Source organism: Grampus griseus (genome assembly GCF_964374135.1).
Source record: "Grampus griseus genome assembly, chromosome: 17".
Taxonomy (NCBI): domain Eukaryota; kingdom Metazoa; phylum Chordata; class Mammalia; order Artiodactyla; family Delphinidae; genus Grampus; species Grampus griseus.
Genome location: NC_139011.1, coordinates 48,727,291 through 48,751,037, shown reverse-complemented (window position 1 = coordinate 48,751,037; position 23,747 = coordinate 48,727,291). Strand labels below are relative to the sequence as shown.

The 23,747-nt window shown below is 40.2% G+C and overlaps 1 protein-coding gene and 1 pseudogene across 2 annotated transcripts in view; one reads left to right on the top strand and one right to left on the bottom strand.

The window, feature by feature from the left end:
• Window positions 1–790: 790 nt before the first annotated feature.
• On the top strand, window positions 791–22,773 carry LOC309835252 (centrosomal protein of 78 kDa-like; annotated as a pseudogene). The gene is made up of 11 exons: window positions 791–1,186; window positions 4,310–4,472; window positions 4,575–4,646; window positions 5,903–6,006; window positions 6,267–6,270; window positions 8,048–8,178; window positions 17,436–17,513; window positions 18,746–18,912; window positions 19,736–19,904; window positions 20,227–20,275; window positions 20,821–22,773. The product of its transcript is annotated as a centrosomal protein of 78 kDa-like (transcript).
• The window catches only part of LOC309835251 (metabotropic glutamate receptor 7-like), a gene marked incomplete at its 5' end in the record, with an annotated part of 60,059 nt that continues 57,057 nt past the window's right edge, over window positions 20,746–23,747 (bottom strand). The window contains one exon of the mRNA XM_082674665.1: window positions 20,746–21,010. The remainder of the gene's footprint in view (window positions 21,011–23,747) is intronic.

Below are 23,747 nucleotides of genomic sequence, written 5' to 3'. Positions count from 1 at the left end.
AGTGGGCGGCCGCATCGCTAGAGCCACCGCAGGCTAACGGCCTCCTTGCAGGGTTAATTTACTAACACCAATTGTCTGAGTCCTTCCTCTTACTCAGTCACTTCACTTCCTACGCCTCAGTTTCTCTTCTCTAAAGTGGATATTCAGTAGTAAATTCTCTGTGGAGATGTCAGGACAAAACAAAGTGATTATTAGGAACCACGATCATGTCCTGAATGCACGGAATATGTCACCGCTTGCCAACCACCGTGTCAAGTCAGCAGAAACGACAGAAATTAAGAGCTCTCCGCAGAAATTCACACACCCGTGCACCAGGTAAGGGACCACAGGCAGACGTTCACTCAGCCTTTCCTGTGTCCCTCAGGGAGTTCAAGCTCTCTCCTGGGCGGGGCGAGCACAGACACTTAGCGGGAGTTTAACTACTTTTAAAATGCGCTGATACAACCATGTCTCACTTTTGTTTGGATCAGTCAGCAAACGTACCCCAAACCCTCCACACCGCCTACCTTTCGCGCTGCCGTAGTCTCGAAGCTGCCGCCACGCTCCTCAGGCCGCATCATCATGGAGGCGGGTCTCCGTGCTGCTCCTCAGGCCGCGTCGTCTTGGGAGGCGGGTCTGCGTGCGGACGCACGGCGAGCGCGCGGAAGTCCTCGAGCCCCGCCCCCACGGGCCCCGCCCGGAGGCTTAAACCGCAACCCCGCGGCTCGGGAGGGCGTTGATGCCCGCGCTAACACCAGGGCGCGCGTGGGCTCCGGAGCGCGGCATGGAGGGCCCGGCCTAGCTGGGGCCCATGGCCCTATGTCTTCTGGCTGCGACGCCGGTCCTGCGCACGGTGCGGGGCCGCAGCCCTCGGGCGGTGGGCGCCCGAGGGGCCGGGAGGCGAGCCGGGGCCCCCAGGCGAATGTGGGCATCCTGTCTGCAGCCAGAGTCCCCGAGGCCGCGCTCAGGCCCTGATCACTCGGTGAAGCTGCGCCCGGACAGCGCGGCCGACTCCTCGCGCTCTGAGGACCTGTGCGCGCTGCAGGACTCGGTGCCTCTGCCCTCCGTGCGGCCTTCCCTGAGGGAGGGCCTGCTGGACTTAATAACGACCGCCTCCGCGGGGTAGACTGGGCGCCGCTCCTGAGCACCCTCTGCCCCTGATATGTATCCAGAGCTTCTTCCAGCCACGGCTTCTCAAGACAGTTTTGTACTTCCCGCTTCCAGGGGCCCTCGTGTGGGCGCTGAGAAGCGGGGTATTAAATGGTTAAAGGTGGAGGGTGGGCACTAGAACCGGTGCGCAGTGCCCGGGTGTGCGTGCACTAGACGGGGCGTGCGGCCTAGGACTCCTGCCAGCTCGGTGACCCCGGCCGAGTGCCTTAAGGCTTCAAGGTCTCAGTGTTCTCATCTGTAGCATGGGCTTAACAGGACCCAGCCTCCGTGGTGGTTACAAGGATGCACTGTGTTAATGCTTCTAGACTCTACAAAGTAGAACACTTAGCACAGTTTGGAGCATCGTTAATTGTTGCACGGATGTTACCTGGTCTGTTGAATGACTTTGCCTGGTACACACCAAAGCGATGAGGAAATGGATATATCGCAGCTTCATTTCCTTTCCATTCCAACAGGGCTCAGGAAAAAAAAATTTTTTTTCAATAGGTGTATCATATATAGTGGAAAGAGCACCGGTGTCAAGGCAGCTTAGGGTTTGAATTACAGGGCTGATGCTCTCTGTGGCCTGGACAGGTTTCTTTTGCACTACAACCCCCACACTTGTAAAATGACATTAAAAACCACTCTTTCTGTGGGTTCTTAGAATTAATTAAGCAGGTTATGTGTGTAAAGTATCCTGGCACATGAATGAGTTGTCAGAACCAAGGGCTGCTGGAGACCATGCTTCTGCCCTAGGTAATCTTCCCTTCTACTGGGCAGCAAGTAAACACAAGCACAGGAGTCAGTGCTCTGGAAGAAGTGAGTTCTGCTGCTACAGAGCACAGAATCTCTCTTTTTCTTTGATTTAATTTTTATTCTATATTGGAGGATAGTTGATTTACAATATTGTGTTAGTTTCAGGTGTACAGTAAAGTGATTCAGTTATACATATATCCATTCCTTTTCAGATTCTTTTCCCGTACAGTTTGTAACAGTGTGTGGAGTAGAGGTCCCTGTGCTATGCAGTAGGTCCTTGTTGATTATTTTATATATAGTCGTGTGTATATGTTAATGCCAAACTCCTAATGTATCCCTCCCCGCCATCCTTCCCCTTTGCAGAGCACAGAAACTTGGAAGGGAAAGTTCAGGGTAGGATTCTTGGAGGAAGTGCCGTCCTTTCTAAGGATATGTAGAAGCTCCTGGGGTGGCAGGAGAGAGCAGTGTGTGTTGAAGTTTGAGAAATGTAAGAAAATATAGTAAAACTAATATACAGGACTGGAACTCAGGGTTTGGGAGAGAAATGAGAGTTGATACTGAAAACTTAGTGGGGCCCAACAGAAAGGCGCCTTGTTTGTCCTGTCAGAAGTTTGGATGTTTATCCTGAAGGCTGCGGGAAACACCAAAGAACAGTGAAATGGAATTCTGGTTTAGAGGCTCACTTGGACCTCCATGTGGAAGGCAGTTGATTGGGTGCAGGGTGAATTGTAATCTAAGGGTCCCACTTAAGTTATAAAAGGTGAGACCGGGTTTTGCAGATCTGAGAGAGAATGGGTGAGGCCTGGTGACCAGTTAGAAAAGGGAGGGCAGCAAGCGTGGGTGACAGTTTACAGCTGCATCTTTTTGAGAGATACAGAGCACAGTAGAAAGGGATTGGGGGTGGCGAGAGGATCTTCCTTCATCTTCAGTGCTTTAGAGGGGCCTGGTAGACAGGTCTGGGCCCAAGGTACAGATGTGGGCTTTTGGGAGGACAGGTGTTTGAAGGCAGGGTAGAGACTTAGGTTATCCACAAGAATATCCGAAGAATCATAGGTCTGAGAGTTTTTTAAGTGGGTATATTTGAGGATGTTTATAAGCTGAGAGAAAGTAGCCAGCAGAGGAAGGGTGTGAAGATCTAGGAGAGGAAATGATTGTTCATTTGTTTTCGAAAAGCTGAATACTTATCGTGTGCCTGGCCCTTTTCTAGGATCTGGGGTTCACACCATCTGTTATCTCTTCTGCAACGACAGTTCAGCTCATCCCCTGGTGAAGAGAAGTCAGATTATTCTTTGCATCCCATTCAGGTATAAGAAGTGTTCTGTACCTCTGAAGGGACTTTACTTAACCAGAGTAGTAAGTTAGAAATCAAAAGAAATTAGAGCTGGAAGGGACCGGAAAGGCCACGGTACTTAATTTTGCCTAATATTTTACATTGAATGTAAGAAAAATTTATTGTAGAGCCCATTCTCTTCAGAGTTCCTTCACTGAACTTGCTTTATGTCTTCCATCCAATGGGTCCAGCTTGTAGATTTTGGCCTTCTCCTAAATTTGCTTCTTCATCCATATTACATTTTGCCCAGACTGTGGCAGAAACTCCTGGGTGGTTTTGTAGCCCCTGGTTCAGTTCCTCTAAGTTCATCTGCCTACTCGTGTTGAGTGATCTTCTACCATAAAAAGATGTGCTTAAAATAATGCTGCTAATGGCTTGCCCACACAGAGTTAGTGCATACTAGCCGCCCAGCGTGTGCTCTGCACAGAGGCGTGTAGTCTGAACTGTGTTTGGCCAAGCCTCATAGGGCTCTTTGCCCTGAAGAAGGGGAGCTTTTTGTGATCACTCCCTTAATCTAATTGGTCCTTCAGCAGCGGGGTGCCTTTTCCTAATCAGCGGAGGCACCCTTACTCAGCCAGTGGTAGCCCCAGGCCTCATCACCTGTGGGGTACAAGCCATGCTCTCTCCCAGGCTTGCTTCGGCCAACATCTCTATTTTCATTTCTGTCTCTACTTGTACTTGGACCCCTGGCCCATAGTCATCCCCACCTGCAGCATTTACAGTGCCCAGCAGGAGTCAGGCTTGAGTATGTTTTCACAGATGTTCCTTCTGCAGTTAATGCACCTCCTACTCCAACTCTGCATAGCCTCATCTTTCTAGATTGTACTTCAGGGTTACCATGAAGCCATCACTTAGACATAACTTTTTGCCTCCATAGGAACCTCTGCGTATAAAGGTTACGTTTATTTATCTCATGTGATTGATATTTTGAGTTTATACATGTCCCTCCTTAATGAAGGCTTTAAGGGCAGGAGTCCTTTCTAATCCTTAGCACAGAGCAGATGCTTTTGTTTTTATTTAGATACTTTTAAATGATGATAAAATGTATGGTTTAAATCACTCATTTTACAATAATTTTGCTTTAGGTTGTGACAGAAATATAGTTTACAGAAGTCGTGTTCCTGCGATATGGAATAAAGATGTGACCTTCCAGTTGTGTAAAGCTCATAAATGCTGTGTAAGTGCGTCGGGTGCGCTAAGGAACGTGGAGCTAAGTGGGCTAGTTGTGAGAGAGAGAGACTTAACTATGTTAACAAAGGTAAGCCTTCATTGTGTCCTCCCAACATTTGATAGTTGCTTTTGGGGTGCTTTTGGGGCAAACGAAACCAAAAAAAGTTTAAACTGTTCCTCCCCATTAAAGGGATTGAATAATTGGCTTCTTTGGTGCACCTGTGTCCTGTGAATTCTCCAGTTGGAGATGGAGGTTTAGAAAGTGAGTTTCAGTCTTGTTTAAGTCTCTTCCCATCGGACTGGTCTCGTGATTTCCTACTCACCATGTCTGTCTACCTTTTCCCGTCTACCTTTTCTTGGTGTTGTTCATGCCTGGATTGTCTCCTGTACCTGCTCAAACCTTGGTCCATTCTCATTTGTACCATGGAAGTTTGTCATGCTGGATACTGTCAGAATTAATCTTATTTAAGTTTGTGTTAAGCCACAAACCACATGTTTTGTATATTTTCTGTTTTTTGTGTTTGTTTATATTTTTATGGTTTCTCTTCAAGAAATATTATGGGAAGGGAAATAGCAAGATGTAAAGAGCAAAAAAGTTGAGCTTCCCTGGTGGCGCAGTGGTTGGGAGTCTGCCTTCCAATGCAGGGGACGCGGGTTCGTGCCCTGGTCCGGGAGGATCCCGCATGCTGCAGGGTGGCTGGGCCCGTGAGCCGTGGCTGCTGGGCCTGTGCGTCCGGAGCCTGTGCTCCGCAACGGGAGGGGACACAACGGTGAGAGGCCCGCGTACTGCAAAAAAAAAAAAAAAAGCAAAAAAGTCATCTATCTGCAATCATAATTATAATGCACTGTGGTATGTGTTTAAATAGGAAATACACGTAACGTCCCATAGGAGCAGCAAATTTAGTGGTGTCGGTGAGGGTGTGTCATGGAAGTAATCACAAAGCAGGTGACTCTTGATTAGGGTCCTGAAACATTAGTGTGCCTTCCCTGTGTCCAGTAGTGGTCTGAAGGGGTAAGGAAGCCTGCCTTTCAATTTGAGGGAACAGAGGGTTTGAGGTCCTCCCTCTTCTATTGCTCTAGTATACTGCATAGCAGCTAATAAAATACTGGGTTTATAGTTGACATTTACATCGCTGATTGATCATCAAGATTGGCATGTATCATTGGAAATGAAAATCGGAAGTCTTACGCTCTTTAGGTTTTTCTTTTTTTTCCTTTGTCTCAAAAGTATGTAGTACTTTACTGAGTGGTTGGGAAGAAAGTTTGCAGTATCCAGTGTATTCAGTTTTAGTACTGAATAGAATTAAACTGTTGCTGTAAACTGGAATAACACTTTGTTACTGACAAGTTTTAGAATGCATCAGTTCATCAGTTACCTGTTTGGGAAGATTGTAGTTAATGATTTTAAGAATGTGGCTGTAAACCTCCAATTGACTCAAGAAAAGCAAATAAGTGAAGATTGACAAATGTATAGGCTCTTCATCTTATTGTGTGTGGGGGGTTTTTTTTTCCTTTTAGTTACTTGTCAAGGTATAAAGAACTCTATCACTCTTAAGACAGTAAACTTCACGGGGTATAATTTGACATGGCAGGGAGCAGATTACATGGCCAAGATCTTAAAGGTGATTTTATGTTTAAACTTTCATGAAAACATATGTGATTGAAGCACATTAACATATTGATACAGATGGCAGTTAATTTTTGTCTTTTAATACATGTGAGTGCATCTTTTGTTTTGTAGAAAGAATATGACCAAATGGGGATGTGAATTGCTGTTGCATAAACTATAGTGTTGAATCCCCAGTCTTTGCACTTTAACAACTCTGTGGTTTCCTATCTTCTTCCTGAGACACTTAATCTCAGGTCCATCCTCCTCATACAGGGTGGTAAATTAGAGAATGATTAATATCACCATTTAAAGAAGTGAGACTGAAATCTCAAGCATCCTGAACATAGGAACTGAAGGGGCCTCTCAGCAGTTCAGAGAGTTATTACCAAGCCAGCCGGCTGAATTGTGTTCAGTTTTCTCCATAGCAGAGCCCTCCAGGTCCTTGCTTTGAGCTTATTTATTTTTATACACAATTCTATATGGATACTGTACATAATACTAAATAGTTGTATTAACTGGGTTTAACTGGTGATGTATTTACATCAAGATCTAACTTTGTTTTGTTGATTTCTTTTTAGGGGCTTTCCATTCATCAAAGCTCGTGATGTATGTAATCAGTTGCTGGTGTTTAGCTATCATATTTATGATATATAGGGCTTGAACTGGGAAAGGTAGATGGTCATTCTTGCTTTTTAAACGGACAGAGTCTTACAAGAAGCATTTCCCTCTCTGAAATAAATCATGTAAAACATGTTTGGTCGCTCTCCCAATGCAACGGTGTAGTTGTGTGGATTTGGCACACAACTGGCAGCCTTGTGGTTGTCTGTAAACAAGGAAGCCTGTTGTCCAGTCTGCAAATCAGCTGTTACCCGTGAAACGAACTTGACTGCCATTTCTGACCCCTCACATGGAGCTCTCATACTCAAGAACGTTCATATGTTTGCAAGAAACGTTGTTTGCAGGCTATGTGTACAAACTCCTGATCTGAAAGCCAATATAAAGCAACATCTCCCAAACCTCTGCTCTCTCACCAAGGCCACACACACTCCCTAGCTTATGGCCTCATGGCAAGCTAATACTGTCAGTATCAGATTCTCCTTCCCAGTGGTTCTGGGAGACTGCATAGTTGCTCTGTGAAAGGCACCACTGCTGAGGTTGAGAGAAGAGCATCTTGGGTGTCAGTCCTGCCCTTGCATGCCCAGAGAGAGGGGTGTGTACCGCGTTCTCCTGTTAGGGTTTTCCTATGCTGCAGGGTTTGCTGCTTGTTGTCAAAATGATGTCCTAGTGACTTGTCTTCTGCGTGGTTATATAATCCCAGCACACTTCTTTATGATCTGTAGACTTTTATGGAGTTGTGGCCAGGTCAGGTTTTAAATGTTTGGAAATGTCCAGTTGAACAGCATTGCAGTGGCAGTGAATCTTGATGGGAGAATTGTATTACTGTTACCCTAGTTTTGGCTTAAGGGTGATGAGAAGATGAAATTTCTGATGGGTCAGTTTTAGTTATATATGTGTATGTGATTTACTTTTATAAATTCTAACATCTATTATTCCCAGCTTAGATATGTTGACTTTCTGATTATTCTTCTGATTCTTTATCAGTCCCTTTACTGATGTATTTTCCTCTGTAAAACTACATTTTCTTCCAGACTGTTTGTGTCTGATGGTGAAGAATAAATTTTTCATTTGCAGTATAAAGTTGATCTGAGAAAAAATGTTTACCTTGGATCTTCACTTGGCTTCTGTGAAAGAAACTTAATAAAATAATATGGGCAATTCCCATTACTAATCCTAACCATGTACAACAGAGGTCTGTACAGTAACATAGCAAAGATAAGTTCCTGTAATTTTACTTAGTCATTGCCTCTTTTAGACCATGGGGCAGTGAGAGACGTTTATAAATAATGATACCTCAGATCACTTTTGTTAAATGTCCTCTAATATTTGGATATTTGGTATCTGGCTTGTGTTGTCTTTTATACAATCTTGTCTTCTTTCTTTGCACTTTAGTTTAACAACTCTGTGGTTTCCTATCTTCTTCTTGTGACACTCAGGTCCATCAGAATTTCCTGTGACTGTGACAGTAGAGAGTCCTTCCTCCTCAGAAATCGAAGAGGTTGATGATTCCTCAGAAAGTGTTCAGGAAGAGCCAGAGAAAATCAGTTTGAAACAAGAAGCATTGCAGGTACAAAGTTATCACTTTAAAGCTATAGAGAAGATTATTTTTCAAACAGCAGCCTGATTGCAACACGCCACAGCTGGTGTGAGGGTTCTGTTTTCTCCTCCCATCTTCATTGTATCCCCTTGAATGGTTCCTTAAGCTTAGACCAAGGTGAATGGTGGACATTTGAACTCTAAGAAATAAAAATCAAAACATGTCGTTAGTAATATATTTTCCTTTCCTTAGAACCTTAGTATATTAGATTTAGGGAGAACCGTAGTGATCATAAGATAAAGAAATTGAGTTCTGAATGAATCTAGTCAGCTGATTCAGGGTTCTTGTTTTACAGATGAGAAAATTGACAGTTCTAGTTGAACTCTGTTTTAATAAGAGGAAAATATGGCCTCATTTTAAATAAAAGTAAAGTTGAAAAAAGTTTTGATTTTGATATTCTCCTTTCCTAAAATAAAAAATATCAAGAAGCTACATTATATTCCCAAACAAACCTGACCTCTAATGTCATTCCATACTTTTGTTTGTATGGACAGAAAAGAAAAATTGATTTTCATAAGAAATTTTTGCACCTCAAAAATAATATATTTATTTTATTTCAACTTTAATGCAGAGCTGAACATTTCTAGTAAATAAAGGAACACCATTTGGGGGGGACCTTGTCTTTGTGCTACAAAGTCCATGTTTAATTTTTTAAAATTATTTAATATGATTTTCTTTTCGTATGAAACTTGACCGGTTTCACAACTAATTATCCCATTATTGTAGGACTATGGGAATTAACTCTTTGATTTTCAAAAGAGAAAGTTAGATTTTTATTTTTTTAATTAAAATTAATGATAATATAGAGAAATTTTAAGAAAAGAACTTAGAAAATTATGAAATGTTAGAGTAGGAGAAATCTATAGTTCATGTAGAGTTACCCCCTTTCGTTTTATAAATGAGCACTACAATTTGTAGCACGTAGTGGTTTATTAGTAAATGGCAGAGTATGAGAAGACCCTAGAGCATCTACCCGCATTCCTTGTCATTTTAGATGTGTTGTATTCATTTCCTTCACGAGTAGACCAGGAGATTGTATTTCTAAAAGCAATGATAGACACTGGGGAAGACCAAGAAGTTTAAACACTGGGACCACAGAATAGCAGATTCAGAAGGCACTGAGAACCCTTTTAGCTCTTCTCCATTTTGACGAGACACTACAATGATGGTATCAAAGTGTTTAAGTATATAAGCCCACAACAATCAAGAGATTTCAACATAGTTTTGAAAGACGGAAGACAAGTGGAAGAGTGTGAAACTGAAGCAGTAGAACAGAGGAAAAGCATCACCTAGAATATGCACAGCGACCACCTGCAACTGAGGAGGATTCTGACCCCACCTGCAGAAGTAGCCCCATGCTCAGATGGGCATGTAGGAGAGAGGGTGGAGTTAGTTAAAAGTGTGACTGAAATAGGGGAGCTCATTGAAGGGTTGTGTTTGGAGGAGTGGACTCCCAGCCCCACCCTCACACTCCTGAAATGAGATGATTTCATTTTGAAAACAGTGAAACTGGCGAGAACTAGGGCAGGTAGTGTGAGTTTTTACACCCTAGAAAATTGTGTTTGGGGGAGATCCTATTACAGTTACTCCCCGCTTTTTGCTGCATAAGAAACCAATCAGTTATTGACTTCAGGGAGCTTTCTGCACTCATTCTTCAATAGAAAATAACTGTCATTTGCCTGATAGTTGACTAAAGCTTACAACATGAGAGAGGGGGAAAAAAGAGTGAAAACATATCCTGGTAGGACCAGGGACAATTTAGGGAACAAAATAATTTAAGAAAAATCCCTAATTAGTATCCTGAGAGAGGTTTAAAAAGAGCTAGCAAATATAAAATAAGACTAGGGTGTTAATTAAAAAGAGAATGGTCAGAAAGCAAGAGAGGTCTCTTGAAAATGAAAATACGGTTGCTGAAATAAATTCAGGAGCAATTTAAAAAATTTCTCAGTATATGAAAAAGAAAGACACAGTGGAAAATGTGATAGCAATATGTTAGAGAGGCTGCATCTGGGAGATCCCACATGTTACTATTGGAAACTCCAGACCCAGAAAAAAAACGGAGGGAAGCTATCAAAGGGCAACAAAATTCCCCACAGCTGAAAGTAGACATCAGGCCTCAGATTGAAAATAGTTACTCAATTTTTGAGCAAGATAAACAGGAATAGACTCATACCTAGGCATCCTTCACTGTGAAACATTAAAATACTGAAAAAATAAATTAACATACAATAAAATACTGAGAGGATACATCCATTCCAGAGAGAAAAGTACTGGTCACCTAAAAAAAAATGTTAAAATCTGACTTTATCATACTTGTCATCAGCACCATGGATCCTGGAAGGCATTAGAAAGATACCTCCAAAGTTTTTCAGGCACATAATTTTCACCCTAGGGGTTTGTATCCAGCCAAACTATCAGTCATAAGTGGAGGCTGAAGAAGATATTTTGTACACAAAGATATTTGAAAAATTGACCTCCTGTGCTACACCTTAAGCTATTTATAGAAATAATCCAGCAATATGAGGCAATAAACCAAGAAGTAGGGTAATAGGGGATTCAGTGCAGAGAGCAGATAGTCTAGATTGGAGACACTTCTATTGATTGTGTGATTGAGAGCTTAGAAACACCTTGAGGCATATTGTACTTACTAGCTATTAGGCACTGTTGGAAGGGAGGAGGGAGAGGAAGAGGAGAAGGAACTTGAACTCCAGAGGAGAAAAGGCTATACGGACATAAACCTGAAGCAAACTAAGCTATGGTTGATTTTTAACCACTTAAACTTGACACTATAGATGAATCCACTTAAACTTGACACTATAGATGTCCCCCTTTTCAGTGACACACAGGGGTAATGACCACCTATCTAATTTGTTGTCCACACCAGAACACTTCAATAGTGTAAGGAGGTGCTCTAATGCTGTAACATCAGGACAACAGGTATAAACTGGAACAGCCCAAGGCGGCTTGGGGTATGTGGTCACCCTGCACAAGGGCAGTGACACTGACACAGTATGGAACGAGGTGTAGTCTATACACAGAGAGAGTACATCTGCAGTGGGCAATATTAATGTAATTGTAATAATGGCAATACTGTCTCCGTTTGCCGGTTTTATTGTCAACTTGCATGTAATAACAAATAACTAACCTATACTTAGTATGTATTTGTATTAACTTGGTATGTACTGAAATGTATTGTGTACTAGTATGTACTTAGTATATATTAGGCTCTAAGTGTTTTTGCATATATTAACTCATTTAATCCTCTGAATAGCCTTATGAGGTTGGTGCTAATATCATTCCCACTTTTTTTTTTTTTTTTTCTGTACGCGGCCCTCTCACTGTTGTGGCCTCTCCCGTTGTGGAGCACAGGCTCCGGACGTGCAGGCTCAGCGGCCATGGCTCATGGGCCTAGCCGCTCCGCGGGAGGTAGCATCTTCCCGGACCGGGGCACGAACCCGTGTCCCCTGCATCGGCAGGCGGACTCTCAACCACCGCGCCACCAGGGAAGCCGCATTCCCACTTTTGTGAAAAGGAAGCTAAAACAGGGAAGGAACTTGCCCAGGCTGTACCTAATTTAGGGTTGGATCGAGGCTTTGAGTTTAGGCTCTCTGCCTGTTCTCTTAAACCTTACTCCCTACTGACTCTCAAATAACAGAAGACTTAACTGCACATAGAACAGAATATAAATTTCAACTTTCACAATGTAAAAGCTAGGTCTGGAAGGTAGACAGGAGGTAGAAAGAAGGAAAGATGGTATGAATGTCCTCATTTTACAAAGCGTGACGTTGAGAGAATTTATAGTTGATCAACAATTTAGGTTTTTAAGTATATCACTACAAGTCAAAGAGATCCTGAGCAGTGGAAAACTAATGATGACATAACTTTACTAAGCAGTGTGGAAACAGTGTAAAGGAACTAAACCCTTACTTAGTAAAATAGGAAATGAACAGATAATGCCTCCAATTTAGTGAGAAAATAGTCATGTAAGAGTGTTACTTGGAAATGGAGAAGAATTCAAAATAACAATAGTTGGACCTCGCTGGTGGCGCAGTGGTTAAGAATCTGCCTGCCAAGGCAGGGGACACGGGTTCGAGCCCTGGTCCGGGAAGGTGCCACGTGCCGCGGAGCAACGAAGCCTGTGCGCCACAACTACAGAGCCTGTGCTCTAGAGCCTGCAAGCCACAACTACCGAGCCCATGTGCCACAACTACTGAAGCCTGCGTGCCTAGATCCTGTGCTCCACGACAAGAGAAGCCACTGCAATGAAGAGTAGCCTCTGCTCGCCGCAACTAGAGAAAACCTGCACGCAGCAACAAAGACCCAACACAGCCAAAAATAAATAATAATTTAAAAATAATAAAAAATAACAATAGTTGACGTAAACGTCATACAAAAGGAAATCCAAACAGCCAGTAAACAGAGAAAAGTGTACGACTTCATTAAGTAATAAGAGAAAAGTGAGTCAAAACCAATGAAACTACATGCCAATCAGTTTGACAAATACATAAATAAAGTGTGGTAGTATCAGGTATTGTAGACCTGGAGTACTATGGGAATCTTCTACCCTGTTTATACTGGAGTATAAATCGACACAACTACTTTGGAAAGCATTTAGCACTCTCCATCAACTGAAGGTATATAAATAGCCTGTGAGCCAGCAGCCCTCACCCCCGCCCTGTGTAAATGCATCAGAATAACCAGTACAGCAGGATTCCTGTCCATGATTTGCATTAGCACAAACTGAAAACAAACCAAATATCTATTAAGAGTCAAAAATTAAATAAATTTTGTGTATTCGTACAGTGGGAAAACTATCCAGCAATAAAATTGAATGCACTAGAGCTACAGGCAGCAATGTGGGTGAATTTTTTAAACCAATGTTGAGAGAAAGAAATAAGATAGAAAAGACTTCATATACTATGATCCTCTACATAAAGGTAGATGTTGACAAAACTAAACTCTTTTGTTAGGGATGCATGCAGGTTAAAGGAAATGATTGTCAAGAAGTGAGGATGGTGTTCAACCTGAAAGAGGAAAGGAGATTGTGATGAGAAAAGGATATGGGGGGGCGGTTTTGAGATGCTGACAAGTATCAATACTTTCAGATTCGAGTAGTGGTTATGTAAGTATTCTTTTTTTATTTGTCACATTGACAGTTTTGTCCTGACCACTTCTCAGTACACATTATCGTATTTTACAATTAAAAACCTGAGTAAAGAATCGGTCGCTTCTTGACTGCTGGATGTGGGAGTGGGATGAGACTATTTCATTTTAAGCCCTTCACTACTGCTTGCGTTCACATGTTCATTCATTCAGCCTTAACTGAACATATGCTGTGTACCAAGCACTCTTCTAATTTTATATGTGTTTTAACTCATGTAATCCTCACAAGAGCTCTGTGATGTGGGAGCTTATCTCCATTTTATAGATGAGGAAGTTGAGGCCTAGAGTTATAGAACTTGTCCAAGGTTATATAGCTAATGGGTAGTGCCAGGCCCATTTGCCTCAGAGTCTGAATTTTTACAATACAATCTAAAAGAGAAATTTAATTACTAATTATAAGCAAAAAAATTGCACATTAAAGAAGATGACAAGTTTTCATCTGTCCAGTTAGAGAAAAGCACACAGTCTGTCTTTCACACACGTACATCTTGTATTGGCAGGGATTTTCCTTATTAAGCAATTATTTATTGACCGTCTATGTTGTGCTAGGCACAGGTGCTGGGAATAAACACTTAATAAAATACACCCCCTATCTTCAGATAACTTGCACTCTAAGTGAGGAAATAGCCAACAGTTATAGTAGAGGTTATATACCAAGTGATACATCGCTGATGGATGGCAGTATAAAATCTCAGACATCTTTTGGAAAGAAGTTTGGAGATAGGTATCTCAGAGCCTTAAAAATGTTCATTTGCTTTGACGTGAAACTCATTTTTATGGATTTATTGCAAGAACGTTATTCTCAATATGGAAAAAAGCCTTCATGCATAAAAACGGTTATTTTGTCTGATAATATTGAAAAGTTGGAAAGAATTTAAATGTGTAAAATGGTTAACCAGTAAACCCACTCAGTGGAATATTTTGTAGCCCACACAAAAAAATCAAGGTTATGAATCCCCTGATTATATGAGAAATGATTGATTTCAATGTTAAATGGAGAAAAGGTGAACATAAAATTTGATATCCAATACGATGGGAGCTTTGTCCCAGAAAAATCACCCTAGCTGGTGTACAGAAGGGAGGAAGGAGAGCAGATGACAGGAAGGAAAATTATTCCAAAGCCTTATCATTAGTCTTACTTAAGTAATAGAATATCAAGCAATTTTACTTTCTAACTTTTTTGGTTCCATATTTCCATGTAAGGGACATGAATTATGAATACTTTGTAGTAAGAGGACACAGTTTTTCACAAAAATTTAATACTGTGTACTAATTCCCTCCATTAGAGGGAGAAACTATTCCATGTAATTGCACTTTGATGTGCTATTTAGAACCAGTCAGGATGTTTTACTCTACTTTCCTCTGACTGTGGTGAGGGTTTTTTTGTTTGTTTGATTATTTGTTTAGAATTTCTTTAAAATCGGTTTTGAAGATTTATTGAACCATTATATTGAAAGCAGAGGAATTTTGCAATTTTTTCCCCTTTTTCCCCATTGAAAACTTGGCTGGCTTTAGTAATGAAACATTAAAGAATTTGAAGTTCTTAGACTGTCAGTTTTTTAAACATGATCTGAATATAAAAATATATGTTCGTTGAGCAAATTTTTGAAAACAATGAACAACTCATTGAAGGAAATAAAAGGCACCTCTGCATGTACACACACCTAATCTGCTCTTTTGTCTTAAAGAAGTATCAAAAATATTTTGCCATGTCACTAAATACTCTTCTACATCAGAGAATTTGATTAAGCTTATGCACCGTCTCCCAGGAAAAACGCACAGATACATTATGAATGTAGAACTCCTGAAGCCCATTCATTAACTCTGGTTGACACCTGTTGTCATTCTTTTCTTAGTGGCTTCATAGCGCATTCCTTCAGACGGTGAGCTGTTTTTGTTTAAACCAGTCCCAATTTGGAGGCTCTTAGCTTTCTTCTAGGGTTTGGTTATAAACAATCTTATGACATCATGTTGGTAGATAAATCTTTGCCCACATCTTTGATTTCCTTAGGGTAAACTCCTGATGTAGGATTGTTGTTAGGTACCAAGAGCTACTCTCCAGAAAGTGATACCAGTTCCTCTCCCAATGATGGCATATAATAGAGTTCCTCTTTCTTTAAGTGATTGTTCAGAGCAGTTAAAAGGTATAAATATACCGTACTGTTTTCATAAGTATAGGTATTCTGATTGTTTATCGCTGCATAAGAAACCACCCCGAAACAGTGGCCTAAAACAATGACAGTCATTTATTTTGTTCACGAACCTGGAGGTTGAGTAGAATATTAATTCTTTTACTACACTCTTACTGACTGAAAACAGTACCTATTTGACTAGCTCACAGTTCTGCAGGTCAGAAGTCCAGGCACAGCGTGACCGGGTTTCCTGCTCAGATACACACGGGAACATGTGAGTTCCCTCCTGAGAGTGTTAAAGCACGTGAAATTTAAGTGTAAGACATTGAGCCCCAAACGTTGGATGTTCACCATAGTTTGTGTGGGTCACAGAGCTGAAATCAAGATGTCAGTCAGGCTGTGTTAGCATCCAGAGGCTCTGGGAAAGAATGCCTCCAGGCTTCTTCGGCTTGTTGGCATAATTCAGATTCTGCAGTTGCAGGACAGAGGTCCCCATTTCCTTGCTGGCTGTCAGTCGGGGGACAGTCTCAGCTCCTAGAGGCCTCTCGCTTGCCTTCCCTGCTGCAGCATTTGACTTCTTCAGAGCCAGCAATGGAGAGTCTCCCTCTTGTCCCTTTTGTACTTCAATTCAGGAAGAGTTCAGGTCCTTTTCATGGGGTGCCTGAGTAGGCCATATCCACCTGGAATAATCTCCCTATCTTAAAAAAATCAACTGATTTTGAACCTTAATTCCATCTGCAAAATCCCTTCACTACAGCACCTAGATTTAGAGTTTGATTGGATAAGTGGAAGGTTTGTGTACTTCAGTAAGTAGGAGTCTTAGGGGCTCTGTTAGAATTCTGCCTATTGCAAGCAGTGTCCCCACTTCAAGGACCAAAGTGTCTTAGTTCCTAAAACTCCTAGTAGAGTTTATCAGTGTTCATTTTATTTCAGTGACCTTGGTGAATGGGAAGACTACCGCCTCTGTGAGCAGGAATGGCACCCAGCTTCCTGAGTCCACGGTGTGGCTCTGCTACTTAGTGGTGTGACCTTGGCTGTGCTGCTCTACTTACTCTACTTCTCTGCCTCTGTTTCCCTCATCTGTAAAATAACATGGAGTTAGTGATCGTTCTTTCCTCGTAGGGTTTTTTGTTTTATAAATTTATTTTATTTATTTATTTTGGGCCGCGTTGGGTCTTCGTTGCTGCTCAGAGGCTTTCTCCAGTTGCGTCAAGCCGGGGGCTACTCTTCGTTGCGGCGCGATGGCTTCCCTTATTGCGGAGCACAGGCTCTAGCGCGCAGGCTTCAGTAGTTGTGGCACGTGGGTTCTAGAGCATAGGCTCAGTAGTCGTGGCGCACGGGCTTAGTTGCTCCGCGGCATGTGGGTTCTTCCCAGCCTAGGGCTCGAACCTGTGTTCCCTGCACTGGCAGGCGGATTCTTAACCACTGTGCCAGCAGGGAAGCCCCCTCTTAGTGTTTTGATGATTAGATTATTTGATACCCAGGGAACTCCAGGAACAGTGCTTGACTGTAAATTGCTTTAAAAGTGATTACTTTTTAAAAACATGCTTTTGAATCTGCAGTTATGCAATTCAGGTATGTTAAGCATGTTCATTAATAGGACTTCCTGCTATAAAGAGACCCACAAATAAAAATAGAATTTTTCTTTCTTGGTCTTCTTATTTCTGACTTGCTATGTTATACGCATATGCCTTTTATGATGGGCTGCCACAAATTTATGTTGGAAAAAGTGGAATTTAAATAAATCTTTACTATGCTAATTTGATAGATTTTGATAATTCATTTCACGAGCATGGTATGATATTACCAGTAGCAGACTAAAATCTGAGTTCACTTCTGGCTCTGCCCCTAAATCCTGATGAGACCAATAGCTGGAAAGGCTTTTGGATATTATACTACGAATTACTTATAACATTTACTCTGTTTGTTTAGGAAAACCTGGAGGAGTGCCTAAAGCAGTTAAAGGAGGAAAGAGTAATAAGACTGAAGGCTGATAAATGAGTCAATGAAGTAAACAATTTCTTATACTTTTGGGAGTGTTTTGGTTTTATTTTGATTTGCTTTTAATCCATATACACATAGCTTGTAAACTTTAAAACTGTAATATGTTGCAAATTGGTTGTATCATATGGACTTTTGCATTTACTGGTATTTAGTGATCATATGATCTATATTCCAGAAAGCATGTTTTTAAAAATGTGAAAATCTCGTTTGTGTGTGTGTGTGTGTGTGTGTGTTTGTGTGTGTGTGCGCGCTTTATGACATTAGCTTATGTTCTGTTCATGATTCTTTGATTCAAGAAAGCACTTTTTGTGCATATACTATATATACAGTAGCATAAAAGACATGATGAGACTCTCCTGGCAATGAATTAGGAAAGTGAATCATTTAAATAAATTTAAGATATTGGAAAACTTCTAAGAATGCAATGAAAGATAAAAATATATACTATAAGAATTACATTAGGTAATGTGCATGAAAGCAGGGCATAATCTAAAATGTTCTATGTAAATATACTTTATCAGAGGTTGAGTGTAGGCAGGAATTTTTCAAAGTGCATCCACTGGATTGGCGGACACTCATTCAATAAATGGTGAGCACCTGCTTATATAAGGCAAAAGGGGCATCAGGAACATAACAGCCTTTCTGAGAAATACTGGAGTTGAGCTTATAGGGGGTTTTAAGTGCATAGGTGATGAGCAGAAGGGGAAGAGTGCACGGGAGTGAATATTTTGAAGGAGCCAAAGAAAACATTGGTGATCGTACATTTAATAAATTGGGTTGGGTATAATTTAGGACTTTTAAACGTAAGCATTAGATATTTTGCTCACTAAAGTTAATTCTTAACATTCAGCAGAGTTGTAATATGTTTTGTTCAGATCAGATTCTATAATTCACTTTCTAATTTAAGGGAAACTTAAAGCAGGTAATTTTCTAATGTGGAATGAGGCTCCATTATGAATTTAACCAGTTAGAAATGTGATCTTTTGTGAAAGATCATTAATAAAATGATAACTTTGGTTTATTTATATACCACCTAAGCGTTATATAGGAAACTTTGTTGGGTGCCTGGGGTTTTTGTTATTATGTGATATGGTCTCTATCTTTACTGGTGGAGAGTTAGGTTAATTACAGATTAATTACATTTTGAGAGTTTTAGTTTTGTTACTTGAAACTAGACAAGACTACTTTTGATGACAATGAGAAAAAATCATGCAGACATTTTCCGTCTTCTTTTATAGCTGGAACATGAAAATGCCCAGTTAAGAAATGTAAATTTCTCTTTGTCTGAAGCCCTTCATGTCCACTCATTGACAAGCATGATCCTGGATGATGAAGGTGTTTTGGGCAGCATTGAGAATTCTTTTCAGAAGTTCCATGCTTTCTTGGATCTCCTTAAAGATGCTGGGTTAGTTCATTTCTCTTCATGGCGTTCTTCTCTTTGCGACTATAATGGTAGTTTGCTGAGGAACTGGAGCAATTTTCATCACTTACGTGGCCATATTTAGCCAAATTTAGTGTAATTATAGGTAATATAGTTGACGTTTTAAAATGAGGAATTAAATTTTTTAAGAAATGCAAATAGGGGAGCCTGTTTTGGTAGAGTGGGGAGCCCATTATAAAAGAGTAACCTGTAGACAGAGTAATTAGTAGGTACAGTTTTTTGTAAAGACTAAATTGAAGGCAGCTTTCATTGAAAATATTCGGGAATGGGTAAGAATTTTCCTATCTTTCATTTACTTTGCTTGTTTGATAAGTTTGAATTAAAGTTATTTTTGTCTTAGACATAAAAATTATTATTAATCTGCAGGGAAGATATAGGTCAGTGGTTCTCAACCGTGAGCAATTTTGCTGAAAGAGGGAAGTGGAGATTGATAGTTGATGGAGTGGTGTTTTGTCAGTGAATGAGTTGGTGTTGGGAAGGAAGGAACAAACACATTCTTGGAAACTGGAGGAAAGGTGGTAAAGAAGTGTGGGAATGGAGGTGTGACTGGCAGTGAACGGGGTGCGTGGTACATGTTGAAGCTGCTAGTGAGACAGTGGGATGTTTCCTAGAGGATGAATCTGGAAAGGGCTGAGAATTTGAGGGAGAGAGAGGCTTATAGTCTGGAGTAGGATGTTGGCTTTTAAGATTTTATAAGTATTTCATGATTGTAGGTCTGGGGAAATCTAAACTGCTCTTCTGTGATTATAATAACCTTTGTCTTTTCTCTTTTCCTCCTCTGGTCCAGGCTTGGGCAGCTAGCCACAATGGCTGGTATAGATCAGTCAGATTTTCATTTACTAGGTCGTCCCCAGATGAATTCTACTGTTAGTAGTCCACCTAAAGAAAAAAAGGCACTTGAAGAAGAAAAATCAGAATCAAAGCAGAGTGCCCCAGGACCAACGCAAAATCTCCAAGTAAGTGGAGAGGACAGCACTTAAGGATTCTAAGAGTGATTAGCAAAAAGGAAATGACCAAGTCAGAGAGAAAATAATAATGGTCAGTCTCTAATAGTTCACATGCTTGGGAGCTAGAAGATTCTGGAGTCCTTTCCAAATCTGAGATTAGTAAATGTGGGCCCGTTTCATGATACTGTATTGTTGTACATAAGAAAACTGGAAGTTCTTTAGAAAATGTATGAGTTAAAGCAAACTCTCCTTAATGAAGAAAGAAAACATTACAGAAAATATTCCAAATTTTAAATTGTATAAATGTCTGTTCTATTCATATTTTATCTAGGTTTCTATTTGTATGCAGTCAGCTTAATAATGAAGGAACACTAATGGAGGTACACGTACTAATTTTTAAAATAAGTAATCTTGACATAGCTGATACGTAAGGTATTATAGTGACTCACCTGGTCATGGGAATGGGAGGGGAAACCTGTCAGCTTTTCCTCCAGCCTCACTTGGAGCCCCCTTCGCCCAGCTCAGCCAATCTCAGACTGGTCTTGGGAACTGACAGCTTGAGAACACAGTCTGGTCACAAACTATATTATATACTGTTTACATGAGCCTGGAGGATAGCAAAGAAATTAATTTTCTTACAGAGTAGGGTTTTATTTTTAGTGAGGGAAAGGAAATGGGTAATAACTACCCCAGTCACCAAAGTCTGAAAATGTAGCGGACACAGCCTTGGATATAGCTAGGTTAAGCTGAGAATCACTTGGCAGGATATAATTAGAGAAAAAGTGGCTCTGAAATCTTCTGAAGAATCAATTGACTGTGTTAATAATAAGATCACAGAGTAACACTGAAGTTTTGAACTCTACTTTTTAATGGTTGGCTTTGTTCATCACTGAATTTTTGTCTTGTCTTTTGTCTTTCCCTCCAGTTTCAGAAAATTACAGGTGATGCTGGGATTCCTTTGCCTCTCGACTCCTTCCATGTTCCAGTCTCTACTCAGGAGGCCTTAGAAACTTCCAAAGACAACCTGGGGGTCGCAGTCACAGAGCAGCGGCAGGAGTCTTTTGAAGATTTCATTGCTAGAACATGTTCTCCTTCAGCAGACGTCATTTCTGGAACTGGAAGTCAAAGAAAAGAAGAGGAATTACCTAGAAATAGCAGGTCTTCTTCAGAGAAAATGACCAGAGCATAATATACCAAAAACTACTCTGCTAAGAAACAACCTGGGAAGAACCTGCATTCCTGCTCTGACTCACCTGTAAAGCAGAAAAGCAAAGGAATTGGGCAAAATAATTCTTTGCTTAATGAACCAATTAGAAGTGAGTCTTCAAAAAAACACATTTCTGTTAAGAAAGAGTACAATAGAGACTGTTTCTTCAAAGACAACTAAAAGTAAACTCAGTCTACTAGAACATTCTGAAAGTGATACTCTTGGATCTGATTGTGAATTTCCAGAAAGCATCCATATTCCATCACGCCTAATATAGGTCTAAATCTTTTAAAATCTTTTAAAATTATGTTTTTGCCTTCAAATTTTAATAAATTACTTATGTTTTTATTATAGTATATGGTGTTTTAAAGTACTTGACTGGAAGCCATTAGAGAAAGATTTATCTATACTTTTTTATTATAATGGAAGTTTTGGTGTATTTTTCCTTGTGACAGTTTGCACCATTCATTCAGCTAGTGTTTACTGAGGGCTTCATATGTACAGTACTTTTCTGGGTGCTATTGCTTTCAGCAGTGAACAAAATAAAGCTTTTACTCTCCTGGAACTAACACTCTGTGGTGGGAGAAAACATAAACAACAAAACAGGGTAAGGGGTAAAAAAGAGATGGGAATAATAAATAGAACAGTTTTACCATTTGGTTAACTGTCAAACTATTATAAATCGTATGGCCAGAAGCCATTGACATATTTTAATTCACAATAACCAGAGAGCATCAAACAATTTACCAAGGCACTTAACCGTGTTTATGGATTACGGCAACACTATGAGGTAGGGAACTATTACCATCCCCATTTATAGATGAGGAGACATTATGTGAGTTGCCCAGAATTACACAGCTGTAAGTGAGTGAGAAGCTGGGATGTGACCAGAACCCATGCTCTTTATTTTTAATGTATGGACTTTATTATGTTTCATTTGTTTCTGATTTATGTGATTTTTTTAAAGATTTTTTTTGATGTCGACTATTTTTAAAGTCTTTACGGAATTTGTTACAGTATTTATTGCTTCTGTTTTATGTTTTGGTTTTTTGGCCGCAAGGCATGTGGGATCTTAGCTCCCCATCCAGGGATCGAACCCTCACCCCCTCCATTGGAAGGCGAAGTCATAACCACTGGACCACTAGGGAAGTCCCCCTTCTGTGGTGATTTTTATGGCAGTTTTTTAAAATTTATTTTTTATTGACGTATAGTAGAATTACAGTGTTGTGTTAATTACTGCTGCACAGAAAGGTGACTCAGTTATACATTTATATACATTCTTTTTCACATTCTTTTCCATTACGGCTTACCACAGGATATTGAATATAGTTCCCTGTGCTATACAGTAGGACCTTTTTGGATTTTTTTAAATACATCCACTTTTTAAAAAATAAATGTATTTATTTTATTTTTGGCTGTGTTGGGTCTTCATTGCTACACGCGGGCTTTCTGTAGTTGCGGTGAGCGGGGGCTACTCTTCTATGCGCTGTGCAGGCTTCTCATTGTGGTGGCTTCTCTTGTTGCAGAGTACGGGCTCTAGGTGCATGGAGTTCAGTAGTTGTGGCACACAGGCTTCAGTAGTTGTGACTCGCAGGCTCTAGACTGCAGGCTCAGTAGTTGTGGCAAAATAGTCAATAATTTAATACTGAACGGAGAATTAAGGACTCTAGAGCTAACCTTTGGAGAAAAGTAAGAACAGAAAAGATAAGATTTGGAACACTCATTATTCCTGTTTTCATATAACAGGGTTTCTTGTCATCCAACTATTCGTTATCTACATCCTAATTTTAAGGGGTCTATAGATTCCAGCCCTTCTACATCAGCAAACTGCTCATCCTGTTTCAGCAAATTACTCACTGATGGATTCATAACATAAACATAATACCGTATAATAGAAATAAAATTCAAATCAACTTTAAAGTGAAATTCTGAATTTTAAAGATATAATATCATGAAGCCATTGTAAATAATACCAGAGATCTGCTGGGTTAAACATACAAAGCCATTGATAAATGAGGATGTGTAGTTAACAATTTAAAAAAGAGATACAATAGAAGTAAAAGAAAAAACAATTGAGTATCAAATAATTAGGAGAAGGCCTTGGAAAACTGTTGAATTTTTACCAGAATTAGCCTGTTTGAGCTGCTAACATTGAACATGCAGTGAAGGACAGTTTACTGTCCCATAAACCAGTTTTGCTGAAATAATCACTCAAAACAAAATGTAATTCTTTTTTTTAATTGTAGCACTTGTGCTTAATTAAAATTTAACCTAAATTTTACTGGCTATAAGAGAAAATATACTGGATTCGTTTATATCATAACATATTTTGACAAATGAAAATTATTTTCAAATGCATTTTCAACTACTCTTCAGTCACTATTTACAGATGATTTTAAGCATATGGATTTTTTTTTTCATGTACAAATCATCCTTGAAAAATAAGGATTCTTTTACTTGAGTAGGACTTATCTTAATCCAGAGATCAGATCTAGGTCCAATAGACAAAATTTTAAAACTTAAAATTTTCTAAGAGTAAAAGGCACTTAAAAAGTTAAAACCTCCTAACAGACCAGCATTCTGACTATAGAATCAGCTGATTTATGGGTAGTGAGCATTTTGTTATCAAAATACTCATCCACAGC